The sequence below is a fragment of the Triticum aestivum genome, chromosome 2B (genome assembly GCF_018294505.1).
Source record: "Triticum aestivum cultivar Chinese Spring chromosome 2B, IWGSC CS RefSeq v2.1, whole genome shotgun sequence".
NCBI lineage: Eukaryota > Viridiplantae > Streptophyta > Magnoliopsida > Poales > Poaceae > Triticum > Triticum aestivum.
In genome coordinates this window covers 783,842,306-783,865,889 of record NC_057798.1, presented here as the reverse complement: position 1 = coordinate 783,865,889, position 23,584 = coordinate 783,842,306, and the positions used below count along the sequence as shown (strand labels likewise).

General features: G+C 48.4%; 2 long non-coding RNA genes across 2 annotated transcripts; both read right to left on the bottom strand.

The window, feature by feature from the left end:
- Positions 1–4,316: 4,316 nt before the first annotated feature.
- On the bottom strand, positions 4,317–8,885 carry LOC123042715 (uncharacterized). Its single transcript, XR_006418882.1, has 9 exons — positions 8,023–8,885; positions 7,790–7,893; positions 7,564–7,619; positions 6,784–6,931; positions 6,506–6,550; positions 6,269–6,415; positions 5,840–5,975; positions 5,347–5,465; positions 4,317–4,417 (listed from the first exon to the last, which is right to left on the bottom strand). It is a non-coding gene; the product is annotated as an uncharacterized lncRNA (long non-coding RNA).
- Positions 8,886–9,464: 579 nt separating this feature from the next.
- Positions 9,465–11,237, bottom strand: LOC123042714 (uncharacterized). The gene is made up of 4 exons (XR_006418880.1): positions 11,138–11,237; positions 10,876–11,013; positions 10,116–10,224; positions 9,465–9,504 (listed from the first exon to the last, which is right to left on the bottom strand). It is a non-coding gene; the product is annotated as an uncharacterized lncRNA (long non-coding RNA).
- Positions 11,238–23,584: the final 12,347 nt, after the last annotated feature.

The window sequence follows — 23,584 nt, the reverse complement described above, 5'->3', positions numbered from 1 at the left end:
AGCGCTGCCCCTTATCTTAGGCCTCTTTGTCTTTTCGTTTAAATCCTGTCCTTGGCGGACCTAGAGTGTGTATTTGGTATATCCTGGACCTGAACCTTGTCGCTATGAGCTACAAAAGCAACGGTTGTCGGCATTGCAGTGTCGTATGTCCCGTTTGTTGCGGCGCTGGACAGCATTGCAGCATTGGGCGGTAGGCTTTGTTGCAGCAAAAAAATGATGTTCGACCCTACAGCGTTGTGTGTCCTACATTCCTACTTGCATCATGTAGTGTCGCGTGGTTGGCTTAGGAGCATCACATCATCGTGTGTCTGGCCCTGCATTGCGAAGCACCTGCCTTGCAGCATGCACCATCACACAACCATGCAGTATGACAATCCTGCTTTGCAGAAAAAACATCAAGAGCAATGATATTATACGCATGCAATATTCAAACCAAAAAAATCAATTGTTGCAAGCACTTGCAGCATGGAGCAATGTTGTGGCAGACACTCCAAAGTGGTCGCAACAACACACACACATGGTACACAACATTTTCAAGATGATTTGGCAACTAATACCATTGCTCATTTTTTTGCCTTCCCTAGTTGAATTCATGTGAGTAATGGTGGTGTCATTTTTTTAGAGTATCGGTCTTGTCCTGTAGCTACCTATAGCAGCAATACACTAGCCTTTTGCAGCGATTTTTTTAATGTCAACCGCATGTATGATTAATCACAATAAGGTGAATACAAGGACACACATGGAACCGACCAGAATGGGTCGAAAGACAACATGTGGTCACAAAACTTTGCAGAAGAAACTCAGGTACTCCTGCAACTGCCATTGCCGCTTAACCATCGCCGGACTCATAGGAAAGCCATAGCCCATAAAGGCATTGTGAGTCGATGAAGAGGCCCACCGTCGGCATGGCCTTTGTCGTGGTGGTGCGTCGACCGGGGATTGTCCGCACCCTCCTCGAGTCCCGGAGCCAGCGTTACCCGTTGACGTCGTCGAGGCCAAACGTCAGATCTGCCGCCATCAATCCTCAATCCCACATCTGAAACCGCCATTCTCTCTCGCCCACCAGTGACACCGCCTGGGACGACGACCATCGGGTGAAGACCTAAACCCACAGACCGAACGGGTCTGCAGGAGACTGACCCATCGGCTCCTCGACGCTGCCATGGACGCCGTCGAGACGAGATTGGAGCCGACGCATTATTCTTGGATGCGGCGTTGTTGTCGCCGTCAGAAGCATCGCTGCCGCACACCCGAAGCCTACCCTATCTACGGTCGGAGCAAAACCCAGGGTTCCCACCTCCTATAGTCGTCGAAGCATACGCCAGAGGAGGCAGGGACCAACGACTTTGCCCGAAGGAAGGAAGGAGCAGGGCCGGGCCGACAAAAGAATGGGGGCCATGTGCCAAACTCTAAAATGCGGCCTGTTTCACTAGTGGAAGAAATCTAACTATAATCAACTTATGTACAACTCCTTTATGGTATTGAATTAAATCCTATAATTCTAACTTGCTTGTCATGTCTCGTGAGTAGATTCATTTCTCTATAGAGATAACTTAGATATTGAAACACAACGTCTAGACGAATTAATATATAATTTTTATATAAATGGCGAAAATAATAACAGAACGAAATTAAAGGGATATACACGTCAAATAGTTAGTAGGAAATTATTTGTACAGTAGAAGTGAGAGAGTGCGGAGGTGACAGGCATGAATCAAACTTGGCCGTGTGGAAATGATCCTGGATGGAGAGACGAGACAGTGTCACGCACACCGAGACGGATCGATGCATGAGACGATCACGTGGACGAAGATGTCAGAGCATCTCCAGCCGTTGTCCCCCTGGAGTCGCCCCCTGGAGCGCACCGGCGCTAAACCGCGCGCTGGGGCGTGATGCCCCCTAGTCGCAACGCCCACGTTTTTTTTGAAAAACTTAAATACGGCGTAAACATGGATCAAATTTAACGCAAACATTGGCGAGTTCGTTCAAATTTAAACATATTTTACAAAAAAAGAAAAAAACTACTAGGGGCTGCTCCTCGCCGTCTCCATCGCCGCTCCCCGCCGCCCGCCCTTGCAGTTCTACATGCCGAGGAGGCTGTAGAACCGCGTGTAGTCTCCGTCGTCGTCGTCGTCGCCGCCGCCTCCGCCGCCGCCGTCCCTGCTGCATCCTTCCCCTGGTTGGCGCGGCGGGTTGGACGGTCCGGGGGCGTCCTCGTCGTCGTCGCTGTCGAGGATCACGATGTCGTGCTCGTCCTCGCGCCCATGCTTGCGGGCTTCTATCTCCTCTAGGGTCCGGCGCTGCCGGACCATCTCGTCGCGGAGGTAGTCGTCCCGCGCCCACTGTAGGGCGTCCTCATCGGAGAAGCCGCGCCGGGCTATCTCCTCGTACTCCGCAGGGAGGCCGGGCTCCGGCTTGGGCTCGACAAAGACGAAGCGGCCGGAGGGGGGGAGGGGGGTGGATTCGCCGATGTGGACGCCGTAGTTGCGGGTGCGCGCGCTGACAGGCGTGTCCTGGGGCTCCGGCTTGACGGGGCGGAGACAGGGAGAGCCGGACGAGCGGCTGGACGAGGAGGAGGACGCCTCGGGCCGCTCCATGCGCCTCAGCGTCCAGGAGCTCCCACGGCGGCGTGAGAAGGACGAGGGAGCGGGGTACTCGAGGTGCGGCGTGTTGCCGCCCTCGATGTACTCGAGGACGACCTCCAATGTGCGGCCGGGCACGCCCCACCACCGGCACCGGCCCTCGGAGTTGAGCCTGCCGGAGGGCACGACGCCGTTCGTCGCCTCGAGCTTTTCGGCGTGGCAGCGACGGAAGTAGGGCTCCCAGAGCGGGCTGTAGGGGGTGTACCGCGGGCCTTCCCTCGTGGCCCGTGGCAGGGACGCGCGGATACGTGCGATCTCCGCATGCCGCGCCGCCCCGGTGGGTGGTGGCGGCACCGGCACGCCGGCGGCGCTGATCCTCCACGCCCTGGGCACCCGCATGTCCGGCGGGGCCGGGTACTCGGCCTCGAAAAGGAGGCGAGCCTCGTCCTTGTGAAGATGGCGGCGCCCGAAGCCATTCGCCGCCGCGCCATCGCCTGGGAAGCGTTCGGCCATTCTTCTGAGCTGGAGATGGCGAGAGGAGGGGAGGGAAGAAGGGGGAGAAATGGGCGCGTCGGCAGTGGAGGATCTGTGCGTGTCTCCGGCGCGCTGGTGGTCGGCTTATATAGGTGGAGGCGCCGTGTAGTACGCATGGCCGGCGCGTTACGCGTGGCGGGAGGCGTGGCGGGCGAGGGGACGCGCGTCGCCCGGCCTTCACTGCGCCGCCCGTGAGGCATCAATGGAGGCTGACCGGCGCGGCAGCGCGCGCAGCTTTGGCATTGATTCGCCGCGGGAAATGAGGCGATGAGGACGACGAAACGGCGAGAAGAGAGTCGAGTCGCTGGCAAGGGGGGCCCGCGGCTTTTCGCGCCAAAAACGATTCGCCCGGCGCCCCCGAGCGCCCCCCTAGCACGCCGGGTTCGGGTTGGGTCCGCCGGCGCCAATTTCGGCCCGAGTCGGCGAAAACTAGGCCCTTGGGGACGCGACTGGGCCGATTTTTTGGCGCCGGCGGCCGAAAAATCGTCGGCGGGCCTTGTTGGGGATACGGCTGGAGATGCTCTCACGCCCTTGATTAGTTATGAAGTACTCGTCATATAATTATAATTGTGAGGTGGATTATACTAGAAAGGAAGGAAGTGACAAGGAGGGAGCGAGCTAGCACCTGTCACTAGATCAGGATCGCGCCTTGGCGCGAGGGTGTCGGTCCGAGTGTTTTGATCAAGCAGGTAATGCCAAGATGGAAGCCAAATTATTAATGTGATACTGTCGCTCCAATATACTTCCTCTGTAATAACTTAATGTATAAGGAGCTTTTTGGTATAAAAAAGGTCTTATAAGATACAGAGGTTTGTAGCTTTCATAATTTCATCTGAATCTCTTAAATAGAAAGAACCACACATACATTTACTCATTATGTTCCAATCAATAATGTGTTAATTGGAAGGACTGGCTAAGAATAAGCCACTTCTAAGAAAAAGTGGCCCTTTCATGCCTGATCATAAGAAAAATGTACATTAATAGTCATATTATTTTAGCACCCAAAAAACAAAATTTATCAAATTACAGTACTCAGATCCCTAGTTGCCTGATCTCCTTTTCCATTTTGAGAGCAGGAGTAGGAGAGGCCTGGTTCTTGATGTATTGAGCAAATAGTTAACTCAAGTAGTCCACGATTGCGTCTACAGTTCTTCCTTTCTGCTAGTGCTGCATTCCACTGTTTTACATGCCTTGCAAAAAGTTTGGAAGGCTCAGCATACACAATACTCACTCACCTTATATTCCATATTGGCACGCTGATTCTTATCAAACATGTTTCCGTATGCATCACTTCGTCATCACTAAACATGGTGAGAGAGATAGAGAGAGAGAGAGAGAGAGAGAGAGAGAGAGAGAGCAGTAAATATTTAAATTGTTGCATTCAAAATAGGCGGTTTCAATACCCAATTGTAGTAAGACAGAACAATGGAGTGCACAGCAGAAGCATCTATGTTCAGGCAGAACATAAGATCGTATCTGAAAGGGAAGAAATGGAGCTCATTTGCATGCTAGCTGATCATTCCAGTAACATGCATTGCCGACTCCATAACTAAAATAGCACTACATTTTTCTCCCTTATGATATCTGGCATTAGTACTGTAAAAGAGTAACTACATGCATATGTGTATTTAGAAGCAATATCAATATAGAATGGGTGGAAGAGGGATGTCATAGCTGGTTTGAAGCATAAACATGGTACTACATGAACTATAAGCGAGGCAAGGGGACCAGTAATAAATTGTTGCAGACTGGAAGTAGCATATCATCCCTACTATTTCTAATAGCCTCAAAGTATCAAAGTGTATATTGCTGTTTTTCACATCCAACATATGCAAGTGACCGGCAATATTTTGTGGAAATTATAAGCACGACATCGTGTCAGATCTAAATGGAAATTAAAATTGGCAAGCGAAGTACATCTGTACTATGTTTAATACAATATTTACGTTTTCCAGTAAATTAGCTTTCTTGCCCTGAATTATTCATCCAGTAATCATATCATAATCGTCACTCATTATTATAGTTTTGACTTTTGCTTGCAAAACTCCACAGTATGTCTGTAAATGGCAAGGCAATGACGATAGATGCTATCGATGCAGATACATAGTAAAAGATCATGGTGAAGTATAAAGCCCAAAACACATTATCTTTCAAATAAATTTTGAAACATAACAGCTTGCTACTTGAAGGTTACTCATGGCTTAGCTGTGTGGATTTTAGAACGGCGTACCACAGGTGGAGCATAGGCGGTCGACGTTCCGGCGAAATCAGTAGAACAGGGATAGTGGATGCTTCCCTAGAGGGGCTTGAGTCTGTCTTCTATGTATCAGACCATCTCATAGTAGTATCCTCCAAAAGAGGAATAAGAATTTACGATTTAGTGAGGGCTTCAATCTTGGAGGTAAATAAAAATATTTAGAGTTCACAAGTGTCTTTCAGTATAAATTCCATGAAAGACTACAGTGCTACTCATTGCATCACTTATCTGAAGAAACATTAAATATCTGATGTGAAAACATTTACTCTTTGGAAGGACATGTTTCCAATACAACCACCGCTTGAGAGAAATTTCTAATTAAGAATAAATCTGACACTAATTCAGCCAATTCTCTGAGCAGCTTCTGTGAAAATATTTCCACCACATAAATATAATTTATGTAGCTGAACAATTGAACAAGAAATAGAGAAGAAGGGAGGAACGAGCTGTGGTGAGCTAGCTGTACCTCCTTGAGCTGGCCCCTCCTCTTGGAGAGGACAACGACCGTCCTTCAAGCGGATCTCGATGATGTCGATGGCATACTTCCTGCTGCCAGCACTTCGCCGGCCAAGTGGCACCCCTTCTCCCTGGGAGCGAGCAAACTACATGAAGACATGAGCAAGGTAGTCCATGAATATCAAATGTGTTGGCCTATGTATGCATGGTGTATGAACCTAGCTAAGGCCCTGTTCAGAATCTAGCCACTCCGCTCCAATCTGCGGAGCTGTGGAGCTCCCTTTGAGCCGCTCCGTGAAAATGAGTTGCAGTCTGCTTCGCTCCGGGAGCACAGTCGAGGGAGTGGAGAGGAACCGAACAGGCTCTAATAATTTTATTTCCGATATCTATCATGCCAATGAGAAGACCATGGTCTGAAACATAAATAGATGAGCATTACCTGCTTGAAATGTTGACAACATATCTCCAGTCCAAAAAATAGGCGGTGTGGATCCAGAGGAAACTTCTGGTCAGCACGACGGCCACATCAAAGTCAACACCTTTGGGTGCCTATCCCCTCCATGGAGGCTCCGTTGAGGATCCTCCCCTGTCCATTAATGAGAAATTAAGCAACGTGAGAACAAAAAGAAAGGTTTGTACATAGGTATGCCAAAAAGCACTGGACAAGTTATCTTACCCAAAGATCTAGAATGCTAGCTCACTATAAAATTAGCAAGGGGACCTGCAAAACAAACCACAGTCAACACGCCAATTTTATAGCTTCTCATATTTTTAATATTTGTCATCTCAATCTTTGATTTATGTTAAACAACACCTACATGTTATATCTGCTCCAGATTAATCATCCAAAATGCACCCTATACAATGGGACATAAAAACCTGAAGTATTTGACAACACCTAGATCAATTAAGAGAAGTATGCCTTCCCCGGCCACCAGAGAGTAAGGGAAGAACCTGGGAACCCGTAGATACAACAGATTCCGAGCATAGGCATCCACACCAATCTGATGGAGCACCAGCGGCATGCCCAAACCCCGCCACCGTGCAGCAGCCATAGCAGTGTTCCCCATCAGCTACAGTAGCAAGGAGCCTGGCACTAAACCTGATCGCCTCGAGTTGAAAACAAAACAAACACGCTGCAGGCATTCGGATCAATCTTTTACTGTGTCTATATGGGCCTACTTGATCGCCTCGAGTTGAAAACAAAACAAACACGCTCCAGGCCTTCATATCAATGTAGAGAAGCTGAGCCTAGGTGCATCAATTACGAACGTGTGTTCTGCTACATCTAAAATAGAAGGATCAGTATGGTCATGTACTTGGAATTATAAAGGCAAATTAATCAAGTATCTGCTGCTGATAAAAAAACTATAACAGGATTTGGTGAAATGTCAGTAGGCTCTTAGGATCAGGGCAGTAGTCTTCGCAACATTATGATGGACATTATGCAACTGACAAAGACAGTTGTACTTAGATGCAATAATTAGATGGATGATTCATTTGTAGGAACAATTAGAGAGAAGCAGTATAGGATCATGGAGATTCGGTTGTAGGAACAAATCTGATGGGAAGGATAAACCTACATCATCGTTCCTATCTTAGCATCTTACAGCTACAATCAGCAGTGCATGAATAGAACATTTTCCATGGATTTGAATAAGTATTTTTCAAATGGGTAAACTACAGAGTACTCGCTACTATGCAAAGGGAAAAGGGACATAAACAGTGTCTAACCAGCTGATTTCTTTGTTCGAAATGCCCTTCTTCCTTGAATTCCACGCCGGTTGCATCTGACCAGTCCATTGGAAATGAAAGCAAACATTATAAGGAAAACTGCTGAGAAAAGTGGTCCTCACAGAAGTAAGTACAATTCTCATTAGTGTTCAGTTTATAATAGAGATAGCGTTACCATTTCGTAAGGAATCATGCATTAATAAAAAGAGTAGTGTAAGAAACTTACAAATAGGACCAGGACCAGCATCAACCTTTCCCTCCACCATGAATACCTTAACGACTATCTTCAAGTTCACCATAAGCAAATAGTCACATATACGCACATGAAGCCTGCACCACCACAACCAGGATAACCCAAAATCATTTACTGATTTATGCATCACAAATCCTACTGAATAAGTTTGCTTGACTGCAAATTAGGATCACATTTGATGTGAAAACTGAGAAAGAAAGCACTACATTTTGATATGCCCGAGCATCTCCGGGCTGACCTCGTTCGCCCGGTGGAGCTTGTTCACGGTTATCACCCCGCACCATAGGATCCCCTTGGCCACGTTCTCGGCACCGAACGCTATGGCCCTGGCCACGGTGCTGCCGCACTCCTCGACGTTGAGCATGGCGGTGGTCTAGTACGTGGCAGCCTCGACCTTAGCCATCACGCCAATATCAATCAAACTGTCACTTAGCTCAAATCGGAAATGTGCTTCAAACGAAAAGAGATTATGCGCAAGGAGACTTGCAGTTTTTATCGCCGACCCATTCCAACAATGATAGAGAAGTTGATAGCAGCAACAAGCAACCATGCGGAGGTGTAGAGAGAGTAGGTCTTGCTTGGCTGATCGGCAGCCATGCCACCAAGTTGCCACAACCTCGTTGCCCCACCCCGTGTGGAAATTTACTTCACATCAAACAAAAAAGGCACCATGGACATGAGAATGCGTGGTAGACATAGCATTGAAAATGGAAGAGAAAACGTAATCAGGAAGAAAGCTAACTAATCTTACCATTTGATCTGTTCAATATATTTACATTTCAATACTGCAACGAAATCTGCCAATGCCATCATTGCATAGCAGACTACCCAGAATTTAAGAAAGCAATAAAGGACACCTTATAAGTATATATACTTAATAACCACAGGTAGAAAACAGATTTCAAGCAATAGCTATTGGAGTGCTGGTATGAATTTGAACATATCTTTAGTAACCGTTAAAAACAACAAGCTATAATAGCAACCAGAAGCCGGAAAAACAAAATTGAACAATACCAATATCAAAGGAAGTTACCTTCAATGGAATTAACCCTAGAGTCTTGAAGCTTGGGATGAACTTCTTCTGTATGTTGAGGGACACAAACAGGTCAGCATATCTGCGGCGAGCAAAGAAAACACTTAGTAACTGCTAAAACAACAAGCTATAACAGCACCCAGCAATCCGACAGTCAAGACTCAAGATCACCAGTAGGCGGCGATGACTTTTGGATCCAGCAACAAACACTAACCACATCCATAGAGGAAAATTAGTGTAGATGAGCAGCAGGACGACAGAAAACCGACTTCCCTGACGTGTAAACAGATTGCAGAACAATACCAGCAGTGTATCTGAAAAATGGATTAGAGATGTTAACAATACGGGCATGCAGTTCCCAACACACACGTCATAACAGTACGGGCATGCAGTTCACAAATTGAAAATCGTAATATCTACAAACCTAATAACAAAGTTAAGTAACCAACAGAATCTAGCAGATTGGAAGAGCTTATGCTAAATAACATATTTGGTGTGTCAACTGCAGATCTTACTCATCTTCTATGAGTATTTTCGAACATTTTCACTAACTGAGTAACCAACAACAAATATTTCGCTTGTTTACCTGTAGGAATATCCATAGCTTTCGAGGGTTGTATCCTCACATAATCAGTTCTCTCTAGCTTCTACACCCCTTAAAAACAAAGATAGGAAGGATAAGTTTCCAAGAGAGATCTCCATAAAATGGAACACACCAAACTGCTAGAAAGTTAACCTTGCAAATTAGTGTTCCTACAAAAGTTAACCTTAGAAAGTACTGAACAATATGGGCTAGTATATTCGAAGTGTTCAAAGGTGAAAGAAATGGATATTAGATAAATCACAAAATTGGCACAACTATTTGCCAACAAAAATATAAATATCCTAGGTATGCTTAAAGTTCCCAACCCTGCTGCTGCAATCAGCTTATGATCAACGATGTTTTTCAAAGGCAAAAAGGCAAGGAGATGCTATAACAGAATTATGACTCCAGAAAAAATATTGGCCAATTAATAGAAATCAGAGGATAACTGTAAGTGATGCATCTAAAGAAAATATGACATCAAATATTGGCCAATTAATAGAAATCAAAGCATGTCTCAACACAATAATAAAAATCCACTCGTAGAGTTTGATGCCAACCTAAAAGGATTAAGATGTCATACAGTCGAAAGAAAAGCGTACAGTTTTGCAATGCAGTTTTTTTGGTGACTCGCGACATAATGATACATGAAGCTCTAATGTAAGTTCAGAACATATTTGTACCTCAAAGCTACAGCATATTTGTGCTTGTCGCTGCCTCCATTATCATAGACGCCTCTCGCTGTCGACACCACTCTCGAAATTAGCCACTCAAATCACCAATCCTAGTTCCCTACAAAAACAATTCCAATAATTGACCTAAGTAAATTAAGCCATTTTGTCTTGACGTAAAAGATTTGTCTTTATTGTATCACAGAGTGTGCATACCTATTGATTCATGGCACATTTTTATGTACTCTTTCCACAATATTTCCAACATAAAACTTACCGGAGAATACATAAATAATTCATTGTATAAATAAAAAAGTAACTCAATGCAGCATACATGCTGCCTCTGTTACTTTTATCCAACAGAATAGAGTTAACATCAGAGAGAGAGAGTGTGAACTGCAGTGTCCATTTAAATAGTTTATTTGCATATGATCTGTAATATGGACATAAATACTGAATGTCACATGGCATCATCTTTTTAACCGAACTAAACCTCTAATTAAATCTGGTATTAACCAAAAATATGGCCTTAACTAAACCATATCAGTACCCAAAACACAGCCAACTACCTATACACAATCAGATAGAAGCAGAAAGGACAACGTGAGATCTGACCAAGTCACAAAATTATATATTGTTCTCATCCAAAATGAGTTGCTTCCTGAGCCGAGAGGATGAACAGATCAACATATTTAATCGAATAGATCTGAGCGGATGAATAGGTAAACCCACAAAAGAGAGAGGGGGATGGGGAAGTGGACAGGGCGCTCACCGACCCAGAACCCAACCGGTCGCCGCGCATGATGCAGTGGACGGGATGGATGTGGCACAACTTCTCCTTCCCTTCTCCTGTTCCTCCCATCTCCTTCCAAACATCCCTCTCTCCATCTCGTGTTGGGTACAGGAGGATCTGACAGGGAGAGTCGATCTAAGAAGGGGAACTACGAGAGAGAGAGAGAGAGAGAGAGAGAGAGAGAGAGAGAGAGAGAGAGAGAGAGAGAGAGAGAGAGAGAGAGAGAGAGAGAGATGCGAACCTAGACGGAGACGAGACGTTGATGCTGTCCTTCCTCCCCTGGCTGTCCTCCTCCTTCCCACCGTGCTCCTCCTCCTCACCGTCGACGATGGCCGCGCCGGGGGGGGTCGGCTGGGTTGAGGAGACGGCGGGGCGGCGGCGGCCTGCTAGGCGAAGGAGATTGCGGCGGCGTGGGTTGGATTTGGACGGCAGCAGGGCAGGAAGGCGGGAGCGAGGCTAGGGTTTGGAGGGAGAGAGAGAGAGGCGAGCGGGAGGAAGAGGACGAGGTGGACGGCGCAAGTGCGCGAGGCGGCTAGGTTTTCTCTCCACAGGGGCCACGGCCTTTATATGTCCGTGTATGAAATGATGAGAATACCCACGGCGGGGCGCAGAATTTACGCACGATGGCACGGGATCTTTACAGCAGGCGGTAACTATTCATTCGTACAGGAGCTCATCTTCGATCCGACGGCCCAGCTCCTTCCACCTCTCGATCCAACGCCCAGAATCGCATCAAGCAAACCGATCGGACGACCGAGAGTGCCTGATCGCTGTGGGAGCTCGGTGGAACACTCCTCTCTTATTTCTGGATGTCTGGTCCTGTCCTCCCCGCGTTGAGGTCCTCTGCTGCGCCCAGGCCTGGGAAAGGAAGGGAAGGAGGCACTTGTTTTGGTTGGTCCTCCCGGTACACGTCGCCTCTCCCTCCCTCTGCACAAGAAGCTACAGCGGTTATATATATAAGGATAAGGTCCATTTTAAACCTTGAACTTGTAGACGTTCGGCGAAATAAACCCCCCAAGTTGAAATCCCGGTCGATTGCACCCTAAACTATGCAATCCCGGTCTAAATCGAACCTTCGGGTAGTTTGGATTACCGGGATTGGTGGGTTTTCGCTGAGGGCGCTGCTGCGCGCACCCCTGCTCCCCGCTGGGCCGGCCCGCTTTAGTTTTCTTTTTTTAGAAATAAAAATATGCAAAAGGCACTACACCCTGCTGGGTTAGCCCGCTTTTGTTTTTCTTCAAAACAAAAAGAAACGAACGCTGTGGCTCGAAATCGAGACCCGTGCTGGTGTTGTTGGAACGACGCTACTCACCATCAGGGACACTACGTACATTGTGTTATCTTCCTCCCTTTTTCTTATTTTCTTCTTTCTTTTCTTTCTATTTTATTTTTTAGTTTCCTTCTTAAAATAATCATGATTTCTTTTGAAATTAACGAACCTTTTTCCAAATTTGTATATTATTTTTGAATCCCGTAAATTTCTAATTTTTTTAAAGCTCGAGTTTTTTAAACTGTATAAAAACCGGTGGCCGTTTTACTAGGAAATAGGAAACGAAAAAAAGAACCTTGTGAACCAGAATTTCAAAAGATTTTTTTATGAATTTGAACAAAATGTTCACGGATTCGAAAACATCTATGAAAAAAGATGTTTATCACAAACGTCCATGAATGTTCAATGTTTATTCGAAAATAGTTCAACATATATTAAAAAAATGTTCACTGCGTATTTTCAAAAAAATGATGCATATATTCATATTTGTTTTCAAAAATGTTTATCACATAATACAAATGTTCAATGCATATTCAAAAATTGTTCAACACACATATTTATAGTTTTTCCAGAATGTTCAGTGCATAATATTACAAAATCTTCAGTGCATAATATTCTCGAATGTTCAAAAGAAGTTTGAAGCATAATGTTTCGTGCCGTGAATCTATCAGTTCAACTCACTAGTTTGGTTGGCAAATTCCAGCAAATAACAAGACTGAGGTCGCGAGTTTGAGTCACTCCTATAGAACTTTTCCAGATTTTTTTTTGCGCGCCTGCTATTCAATAGCTCCAAATGGGCTGGTTCACGAATTTAAGAAAGAAGCAGAAAATGAAAAAGAAGAAGAAAAAAGAAAGATGAAAAGGAAGAAAAAGGGAGAAAGAGAACACAGCGCAAGTGTTGTCCTCGTGGTTTGTTGATTCAATCAACCACAAGTGATCTTTGGTTCGAGCCACCACCGCGTGCTTTTTTTTAACGAAAAAAAAACTAAATTGGGCTGGTTCAGCGGAGAGCACGGTGCGCGCCCTTTGGAATTTTTGTTCTTGGACGAAAAAAATACTCTAGCGGGCCGGCCCACCGGACGTATCCGAGTTCAAATGATGCCAGGGTCTGATTTAGACCAAAATTGCATAGTTTAGGATGCAATCGACCAGGATTTCGACTTGAGAGTTCATTTCGCCCGACCTCTACAAGTTCAAGGTTTAAAATTGACTTTTTCCTATATAAAATCAAACCAAGTCAGGCCATCATGCAAAAGCCATCAAGGTAAGCTAGGGGAGGGGAGGGGACCAGCAGCAACGGGTCAGATAGGTAACTAACTTGCTGTGCGGGTGCCCCACAAGTCAGAGGCGACATATATCATGCATGGACTACTCCTCGGATGGGATGGGATGAACCCTGCTGCATGAAGCCACCATGTGATGTGAGGAAGCCACCACAAGAAAGCCGCGCGCGAGGCAGGCAGATGGATGGGGACGTGTGGGATGGCCACCAACAACAAAGGTCCTTGCCCCACCGTCAATGGCGGAGCTATGTGTATAGCTGAGGGGGCTATTGCCCCCCCCCCTCCCCCAGCCCAACACAAATTCCTGAAGGAATTTTTTTTAGGGGAGTATAATTAGAACAAAGTATTCTCATTAGTCCCTGTTAACATGTATACTTTGCTTCTGCCCCCCCCCCCCGACATTGCATTCAAGCTCCGCCACTGACTACTACTAGAGTAGTAATCCAATCTTGGATGTAGACATGTTGGATGGCGCGACCACAAGAGACCGAGCACGTTACCACATGCCGAGGACGACCCTTGCGTCATCTGCTGATAGACGCGATTCCCTCCCTCCCTCCCTCCCCACCTTGTGCTTTTTTAGAAGCCAGTGGTGGTTCGCTTACCTTGCTGGCTAGCTCTACTCATTAGCCTGCTTGCACCGGTTGTGCGCTTCACCGCGTGGATTGGATTGCACAAAGGCACCACATTGACTTCTAGTTTTGCAGAAAACATCCGTTTACCAATTTTTGCCACTTACCACTAATTTTTGATCTAATCTTCAGCAGAAAACACCGGCCGGTCTCTTTGGGCATTCTAACTTCAATTATGACATGTGGGGCCGCATTTGAGACGTGGCATAATGATAAACAATAGACGACGTTGGACTGGTCTTTTCCCCAGAAAACCCTTTCTAAAAAGAACTCCCTCCCGCCTCCCTTGCCTCGATCCAGATCGGGATCGACCATTCCCTCCTCCTGCCCAACTGTCGTTGTCGTGCGCGTGCTCTGCTATATGCTGGACATGGTGAAGCGCGTCGCGCGCACTGAAGTGCCGCTCAACTCTTTCCTACCGAGCGTCGAGCTGCTCGCCGCCCAATAGCACCACCACTGTGGCCTAGGCCAGTGGCGGATCTAGGCCCCAGGCCGCGGGGGAGGGGGGGGGGGCAGGCCCGGGGCGTGAGGCCCGTTTCCTTTGTAGAATTCAGCAAAACACTGTAGCAATTGCTACAGTGCACAAAGGAGGCCCGGGGCGCTGGGCTGGGCTGTATCCGCCCCTGTCCTAGGCCAAGGTGCTCGCCGCTCAACTGCACCGCTGCCGCTGCCCGGGTCAGCTTTTGCAGGGCCCACATGCCATAATCGAGGTTAAAATGTCCAAAAAGACCGATCAGTTTTTCCTACAAAAGAGTAGACCGAGAACCAGTGGTTGGTGACAGAAATTCGTAAATGAGTGTTTTATGTAAATCTAGACATCAATGTGATGGTTTTCTATAATTCGCTCCGACCACGTGCGTTGTGTATAATTATTGCCCTGCAACGTGTGTCTATATATATATATATATATATATATATATATATATATATATATATATATATATATATATATATATATATATATATATATATATATATAGGGAAAATGCATACTACCATCTAGTGGTAGTTACCTCCACTCTTGCTGCGTCTGATCCCGTCCATGTACGAGCGTTGATTAATGGGTTCGGTTTTGAAAGTGGCTAGATTTCTCTACCCGACTAAAAGGTCCAGCCCGTATCCTCCACCTTCGCTCCCTATTTACGTGGCTAGATGATTACCTTATATAACTGCCTGCAGTCAGAGGAGCAACCTATATTTCAAATTATATCCACTGCAATATTTCACGGGAGGTGGCCATCGGAGGTATTACTATTACTGTGATCCAATTCATTAATCCATCTTGTTTTGAATATGCAAGTTAATCATTGGATCCATCCTTCTCTAGTTTTCTAGATTTAGCATATGCACATGCATACTACTCCGTAGAATCGATGCATGTAGGCCTTAGATTGTTAATTCAGAAGACATGCATGCGTGCATTGACCGGCGGCCATGCATCACCCGCCGGCCGTCGCTGCAGGGCTACTAGCGTGCTAATATATATTTTTTACTGGTGGAATTTTTTCAGCACTTTGGACCACGCCGCCATCCGATCTATGGCCGTGGCCAACGCCGACTACATCCATCAACTCTGTTGGCTTTGCACTTCACCGCCTACTGGGCAGTACTAGGGACGTGACTGCTCCAACACGGCGGCGGCGGTTGCGCCGACGTACATACGGGCGACCACAAATTTATTGTTGCTAAAAAAACTCTAGGGATGAGAAGATAGGCACATGACCTGATGGCAACAACAGAATATACTGTATATGATCATTTGATCTCATGTATAAGTTCATGAAATTATGGATGAACTATTTGCACTGTCTGTATAGTACTCCCTCCGTTTCCAAATAATTGTCTTTCTAGCCATCTCAAATGGACTACAACATACGGATGTATGTAAACATGTTTTAGAGTGTAGATTCATTCATTTTACTCCGTATGTAGTCACTTGTTGAAATTTCTAGAAAAACAATTATTTAGGAACGGAGGGAGTACATCGATGTGATAGATATGGTATCTTCGTTGTGTTGCTGTTTTCTCATGTCCCCCCCCCCCCGGTCGCCTCCTGGCTGGGCTCCTCGTCGACGCGGCCGCATGGGCGCGTCTCCTCCTCCTGCCCTCCCGGTCGCTGTGTTGCTGTTTTCTCATGTCGCCCCCCCCGTCGCCTCCTGGCTGGGCTCCTCGTCGACGCGGCCGCATGGGCGCGTCTCCTCCTCCTGCCCTCCCGGTCGCTGTGTTGCTGTTTTCTCATGTCCCCCCCCCCCCGGTCGCCTCCTGGCTGGGCTCCTCGTCGACACGGCCGCATGGGCGCGTCTCCTCCTCCTGCCCCCCCGGTCGCTGTGTTGCTGTTTTCTCATGGGTAAACGTTTGGAGCCGGGGCACCGGCGGAACTTTGGGCTGGTCTCCCTCTTCCCCGCGTCTCCTTCATCGCAGCTCCGCGCACATCTCGCGCAGCTCGCCGGCGCGCGCGCCGCCCTCTTCTTCGGCCCCCTCCTCCCCACCCCTTCCCCATCCCTTCCCCCTCCCCCCCCCCCGCCCCTGGTCGCAGCACCACGCCCCTCCGCGCGCGAAGCTGCCATGGATCTGCACGGTGACCATTCCATCTCGCCGGTGACCGAGGGGCGGTGACCACGGGAGATGCTGCAACCGGGGTGATGGGGCGCTACCACGGCGACGCCTACCTCGCATGCATCGGAGCTCTGCCTACTTCGCCGGAGCCATGGCAGACTACACCCCACGGCGATTTTTTGATGAAACCGGTTGTAGCAAATTCAATCGCCGGTGGTAGCAAAAATCTACTACGGTTGCAGCAAAACAGCGTCATCGTCATCGCGGGGTCGCAGCTGAGATAAGGAGTTTGAAGCTTTTTTCAATGCGGTTGTAACTTCTATAACTGTCGGTTGCAACTTTTTGTTTTTTGTCCATGGCTTCGTTCCACGGTTGTAACTTTTTTTATAGTCGGATGAAGCTTTTTTCATCGCTAGATGAAGCTTTTTCTGTCACCGGTTGTAACTTTTCGTCCATGGCTTTTGTTTCCACGGTTGAAACTTTTTTTATAGTCTGATGAAGCTTTTTTTCATCGCTAGATGAAGCTTTCTCTGTCACCGGTTGTAACTTTTCTTGGTCATCCATAGCTCCAGTCGTATACTGGTTGAAGCTTTTTTCGTAGCCGGATGAAGCTTTTCCTATCGCTAGTTGTAGCTTTTTTCGTCGTAGGTTGCAGCACTGAGCATCTCCCTGGGCGCTCGATCTTTTTTGTTCGCAAGCGGGGGATGAGCGCCGGCGAGCACACCGGTGAGCACGCCGGTGAGCTCCGGTCGTCGCCACCGGAGCTGCAACGGTGGCCATGGAAGCTGCAACCGCAGGGATGGGCTATTTCCATGGGGGCGAAGCCGGTGAAGAGGACGGCCGCCGAGGACTACCGGCGACTAGGGCGGCCAGGAAAGACGGCCGGCGAGGACGGTGATCAGGGACGAGGAGGGCAGGCGAGGGAGGGGCGGCGACGAGGGGGAACGCGGGGGCAGCTGGCGAGATGGGGTTCGCGAGAGGAAGACGACGCTCGTTACGCGCTCGCGAGAGGAAGACGAGGACCTGGTTGGATAAGGATCCAACGGCGCGGGACGGGCTGATCTGACGCTAGGGCTGGACCGGCCGAAACGTTCGGCCGGCGCACCAGCGCCTAGCATCGCCCTTTCTCATGTCGCCCCCCCCCCCCGGTCGCCTCCTAGCTGGGCTCCTCGTCGACGCGGCCGCATGGGCGCGTCTCCTCCTCCTGCCCTCCCGGTCGCTGTGTTGCTGTTTTCTCATGTCGCCCCCCCGGTGCGAGGCCTCGTCCCGTGTATTTATAGGCATCGAGAGATCCGAAGGATGCGAAGCCTCGGTTGTTCGGCCGCTCCGATTTTGTTGGAAGAGATAGAGATGTCTGCGTGCAAAGGCAACAACATTGATGTTTATCTGTTAGGCTTGCCTAGCGTACGTTTGGTGAAGCCCCACTTTGGCCAAATTTGATGCTTGCACGCACTAAAAAAATGAGCATGCAATCTTGGCACGCTCGGCACATTATTCATGTCTCCATATATATCTTCCAGCATGTGTCCACTGCGTCCCTGGATCGATCAATCATCGCCCATCACGCATAGGCCATGCAAATGCAGTACGTACACACATAGAAAAGTTGGGCTAGCTAATTATATGTTTAATCAATTAACTGGCCATTAGCTCATTAGTACTCGTTTTCTTTTTAATCACATAAAGTGATGTCGACGAACATGGGTACTCCTTGCTCCATAATAAATTGATGGGTTTCTTCTCAACTTATTAGATATTGGTGCAAATTATGATTGATCAACTCTTTTTTTTCTCTTACTTTCATACCATTTGTAGTATACAAAATCTTATCGAACAGCTATATATGGGGATATTTTCCAGAGTCCGTCCTCAACACACTCTTTTATTAACTCCTTCCTGAGCGATCTTCAAGTGGTCAAGAACATGAGCAATACTGTGGTGCAGGTCAGAACGGCGCGACCAACTCATTGGCTGCAGCCGCCGTTGGGCACATCCAAAATAAATGTTGATGCGGCCTGCATGGGAAGTTCAAGCGTTGGCGCTGTAGCAGCGGTGTGCAGGAGCAGGGATGGTCTCTTTCTTGGTGCGTCCACTGTTGTGTTCAAGGGTATCTCCGACCCTACAACACTTGAAGCGATGGGAGTTAGGGAATCGATGACACTAGCTGAGGATCTCCAGTTGCAAGCGATTCACGTGGCGACGGATTGCATGGACGTGGTGAATGATATCAAGCAGAAGAGTAGCCCGAGCTATGGGGCCATTATACATGAAATCATAGAGTACTCTAGTAGTTTTAATTTATGTACTTTTGTTCATGAGTTTAGGAGCTCGAATGTCAAAGCTCACAATCTAGCGAAGCATGCTTTGAGACTAGGGATCGGTCGCCATGTCTGGTTAGGCCACCCCGGTGATCTTTCTTTCGTCCCTGTAAACATTGTGATGGACTAATAAAAGCTTCGTGTGATTGTCTAAAAAAAAGATGTCACAACCGGAAATCTTCGCTCCTCAATCAATGCCAACCCTCGCACTTGTGTTCCTCTTCCTCTTCCCGGTCGCCTCCCTCTCTGCACAAGAAGCTGCAGCGGTTATATGGATGTGGACGTGTGGAAACGGCGACCGCGACATGAGCAAGGTCAAGTGCTACAATTACAATAAGCCAGGGTACTTCTCGCGGGACTGCACCGAGCGAACGCAAGGAGCAGGTCAACCTGGTAGAAGGCTGGACCGAGGAGTCCACGCTCCTCTTGGCGAGTCTGTGCGTGCTCACCGCGACCACGGAGACGGCCGTGGAGCGCATCATACTCAACAAGGAGCGCTCCCAGGCATGCCCGAAGGAAGGAAGGAGCAGGGCCTGGCCGGGTCGACAAAAAAATTCGAGGCCCTGTGCCAAACTGTAAAGTGCGGCCTGTTTCACTAGTAGAAAAATCTCCGAACTATAATCAACTTATCTACATCTCCTTTATGATATATTGAATTAAACCCTCTAATTCTAATTTCCTTGGCATGCCTCATACATAACTAGATTCATATTATTTATTCTCGAGAGGGCATAACTTAGATGTTGAAACACAAATAGTACTATATAATTATATTTGAATGATGGAAACAACTAAATTAATTAAAGGGACGCACGCATCATCAAATAGTCAGTAGGAAATTATTTGTGGAAGCGAGAGTGCGGAACTCACAAGACGTCAAACGTGGCCTTGTTGCCCGGCAAAAAGAAAAAAAGGAAAGGAAAACTTGGGCTTGTGGAAATGGTCCTGGATGAGGCGTGAGTGAGTGATGGAGAGGCGAGACGGTATCACACCGAGATGGATCGATCGATGAGACGATCACGCCCTTAATTAGTACTCCCTCTGTCCCAAAATAAGTGTCTTAACTATTTTTAATATAAAATTGTACTAAGATTAAGATACTTATTTTTTAAGGACAAGGTGGCCGGGAAATTGGTCACGTGGGGGTCAAAACATCACCACCATTGGACGCACGGCACTTGTCAAGTCTGTCATCACCTCCCAGGCGGTTTACTTTATCACACCGCTTGTCATCCCACAAAGCACCCTCCACAGTGTCAACAAGCTCGAACGGGCCTTTCTTTGGGCCGGCTCGGGCAAAACTACCGGTGCCAAATGTAAAGTCAATTGAGATACGGTTTGTCAGCCTCTCAATTATGGAGGCCTAGGGGTACTAAACACTGACAAATTTGCTAGGGCACTGAGGTTACGATGGCCATGGTTCAAGTGGAAGGAGCCGAGTAAGTTGTGGGTTGGCATGGGGAACCCATGTGACGAGGACGACCTTAAGTTCTTCTATGCCTCCACCACCATCATCGTTGGAAATGGCGCAAAAACACCTTTCTGGGACTCTCCGTGGTTGCTTGGCCGGAAGCCAAAAGAGATTGCACCCCTCATTTTCGAGGCTTCTTCAAGAAAGAATTGGAAGGTACGGGAGGCACTCAAAGAGAATGCATGAATTTTAAAAATTAACATAGCAACCGTGATATCCATCGCTCATATCACGGAGTTCTTCACACTCTGGATGCTCGTCCACGGATTCAACCTCATTGACAACGTTGAGGATGACATTGTTTGGAAACACTCTGCGGATGGGCACTACACCGCAGCTTCAGCCTACAAAGCGCAATTCTTGGGAATGACTAACTCCCCCATGGGCCAGATGGTCTGAAAAGTTTGGGCCCCTCCTAAAGTCAAACTCTTTGCTTGGTTAGCCATCCAAAACCGCATCTGGACCGCTGATCGATTGGCCAAGGCCAAATTGTGGCCTTTGCACGCTATGCAAAAGAGAGCAAGAAACGGGTGGGCATCTATTCTACAAGTGTCGCTTTACCATTAGACTATGGAAGTTGGTCATAGAGAAACTTGGTCTACACTTCCTTGACACCTCTTCATGGCACTTAGAGGACTCCGTCGAGTCATGGTGGGATCATCGGACCGGGCTATCCATTCCAAACCAGGCCTCCCTTACCATGCTCGTCTCTTGGGAAATGTGGAATGAGCGAAACTCCCGGGTCTTCCGCCACAAGAGCGCTCCGCCGACAATCCTTCTCAACATCATTATAGAAGAAGCAAAGCTTTGGAGCATAGCGGAAGCAAAAAAACTAGGGGCACTACTTGAACGCGAGTAATCGCCATGTGGATTTGTCGTGGGTTGATTGTAACAAACTCTATTCTCTCTTCTTAATTAATGAATGAGGCAAATCTTTTGCCTTCGTTTTGAAAAAAAATTAGGACCGAGGGAGTAGGTATTAGTACTCGTCGTACTAGTACTAAAAAGGAAGTGGCGTCGAGGGCCATGAGTCCTCTGCTGCGTCCGCACAGCACTCACTCCCTGCGCCTGCCAATTGGACTTGTGCTCTCTCTCTCTCTCTCTCTGCACGAGAAGCTGCAGCGGTTATGCATAAAATCAAAGCAAGACACGCCGTCATCATGCAAAAGCCATCAAGCCACCAACGGGTCAGACAGGTAACTAGAGTGACTTGCTGTGCGGTCCCGTACTACGTACTGACCAGCGCCACGTTACAGATGGAACAGAAATACTGCGTACGTACGCACACGCCATAATCAATCGTTCGAGACTCGACTCGACTCGACTCCTCCTCGGATGAACCCTGCCTGCCTGCCTCACAAATGGTGCGGAGGAGCATGCATGCATGTGACGCCCAATCCAATCCATGTGCCGCGAGAACAAGTGCCACACACTAGTCCAATCTTTCTGGAGCCGGACGCTAGCCTCCATGCGAGGACCCGTCCGTATCTCACTCACCGTGACACACACACACACTTACCAGATGGATCGATGTGGACGTGTGGGATGGCGACCGCGCGCAAGAACGCCGCGACCAAGCTACCTGCCACCGTGCCGATCCTGCGTACGTGTGCTACTCTGCGACGCGATTCCATCCGCTTTTTAGCTACTGGTGTGCTGACTGACTTGGTGGCTACTCTGCTCAGTACCTTCCTGCAGCCGGTGCTGCGAGCCTATAGTGTGTATTCCTTGCCCATCTTTATCTCAGGGGAAACGTTGGCTTCCGGGCACCGGCCGAAGCTCGGGCCGGTCGCCCGCGAATTGTTCGATTGCGCCCCATCTATCGGCCCTCGTTTAACCACAGCCACTCAATCTTATCTCTTTTCATCCTTATCTTTTTTGAGGAAGCCGTCAACCTCTTCTTCCGTTCCTCTCGTCTCTCTCGCCCATCTCCTCTCTGGCTCTCTCGCAGCTGTGCAGCCCCCAACCACCGCCTGCTGGGATGCCGGCCCGACCACCGCACTTGGCAGCCTCCGTGCCACGAGCACCTACTCCAAGCTCCTCTCCGTCAATCTCCTCTTCGTCTGGGCGACTAGACCTCAATGTTGCTACAACCACAATCTCGTCGCCGGCGTGGGATGTGCTACAACCATGCGAGACAGTGATGCGACCGTCGTCGCGTGCTACTATGACTGAGATGACGTGGTACTACAACCGTCATGCACTCGTGCTGGAACCGGCATGCGGGGATGCTGGAACCGACGCCGGAAAAAGCTGCAACCTCAGCGTGCACCCGCGCTAGAACTAGCACATGGTGATGCTTTTACCGGCCATGTGGTCTGCTGGAACTAGCTATCTGGTGTGCTGGAACCGGCAACAAAAAATGATACAACCAGCGTCACCCAAAGCTTCAATCGAAGGCAAACAAATTTTTTGGGTGTTGGCACTGCGCAAACACGGAAGCTTCAACCGGCGACGAAAAAGTTTCAACAACAGACGACGAAAGTTATGGATGACGACGGAAGCTGCAACTGTTGATGAAAAAAGCTACATCCGACAATGAAAAAAGCTTCAACCATTCATGTCTCGGCTTAACCCGCGACGGCGGCGATGACATTTTGCTGCATCCGTCGTCCTTTTTTTGCTACTACTGGTGAGGTAATTTGGTACATCCTTCATGGCGAGCTCATGGTGCCACGACTCAGCGGATGTTTTTCTTTTGCTGGAACCGGCTACTAGCGGAGCTGCAACCATGTGATGCAGATGCTGGAACCGTTGCCTAGGAAAGGTGGAAGCGGTGCTGAGACGACGACGGCCGCTGCCTCGGCGAGCTGCAACCGGCATCAGCAAAAGCTACATCCGTCTTTTCGTTTTGCTGCGATGGTTTATAGTGGGTGGAGCAGTGGAGTCCAGCAGATGACGGCAAGGGAGGCAGCGGATGGAAGCCACCCACACGTCGAGCGATCTCGGCGAGGACGACGGGGGGGGGGGCACCGCAAACCCGATGGTGCAACCATGGGGCCACGTGATGTGCACCTGCCCAGCCGGTGCTAGGAACGTCGCTGCCGGAGCAGCGTCCATGGTCATGGCCAGGAGATGCAAGACGGGATGGCCATGGGCTAGGGACGCGAATGGCGAATGGCGATGGCGAGGTTGCAAGCAGAACAACAACGACAGAG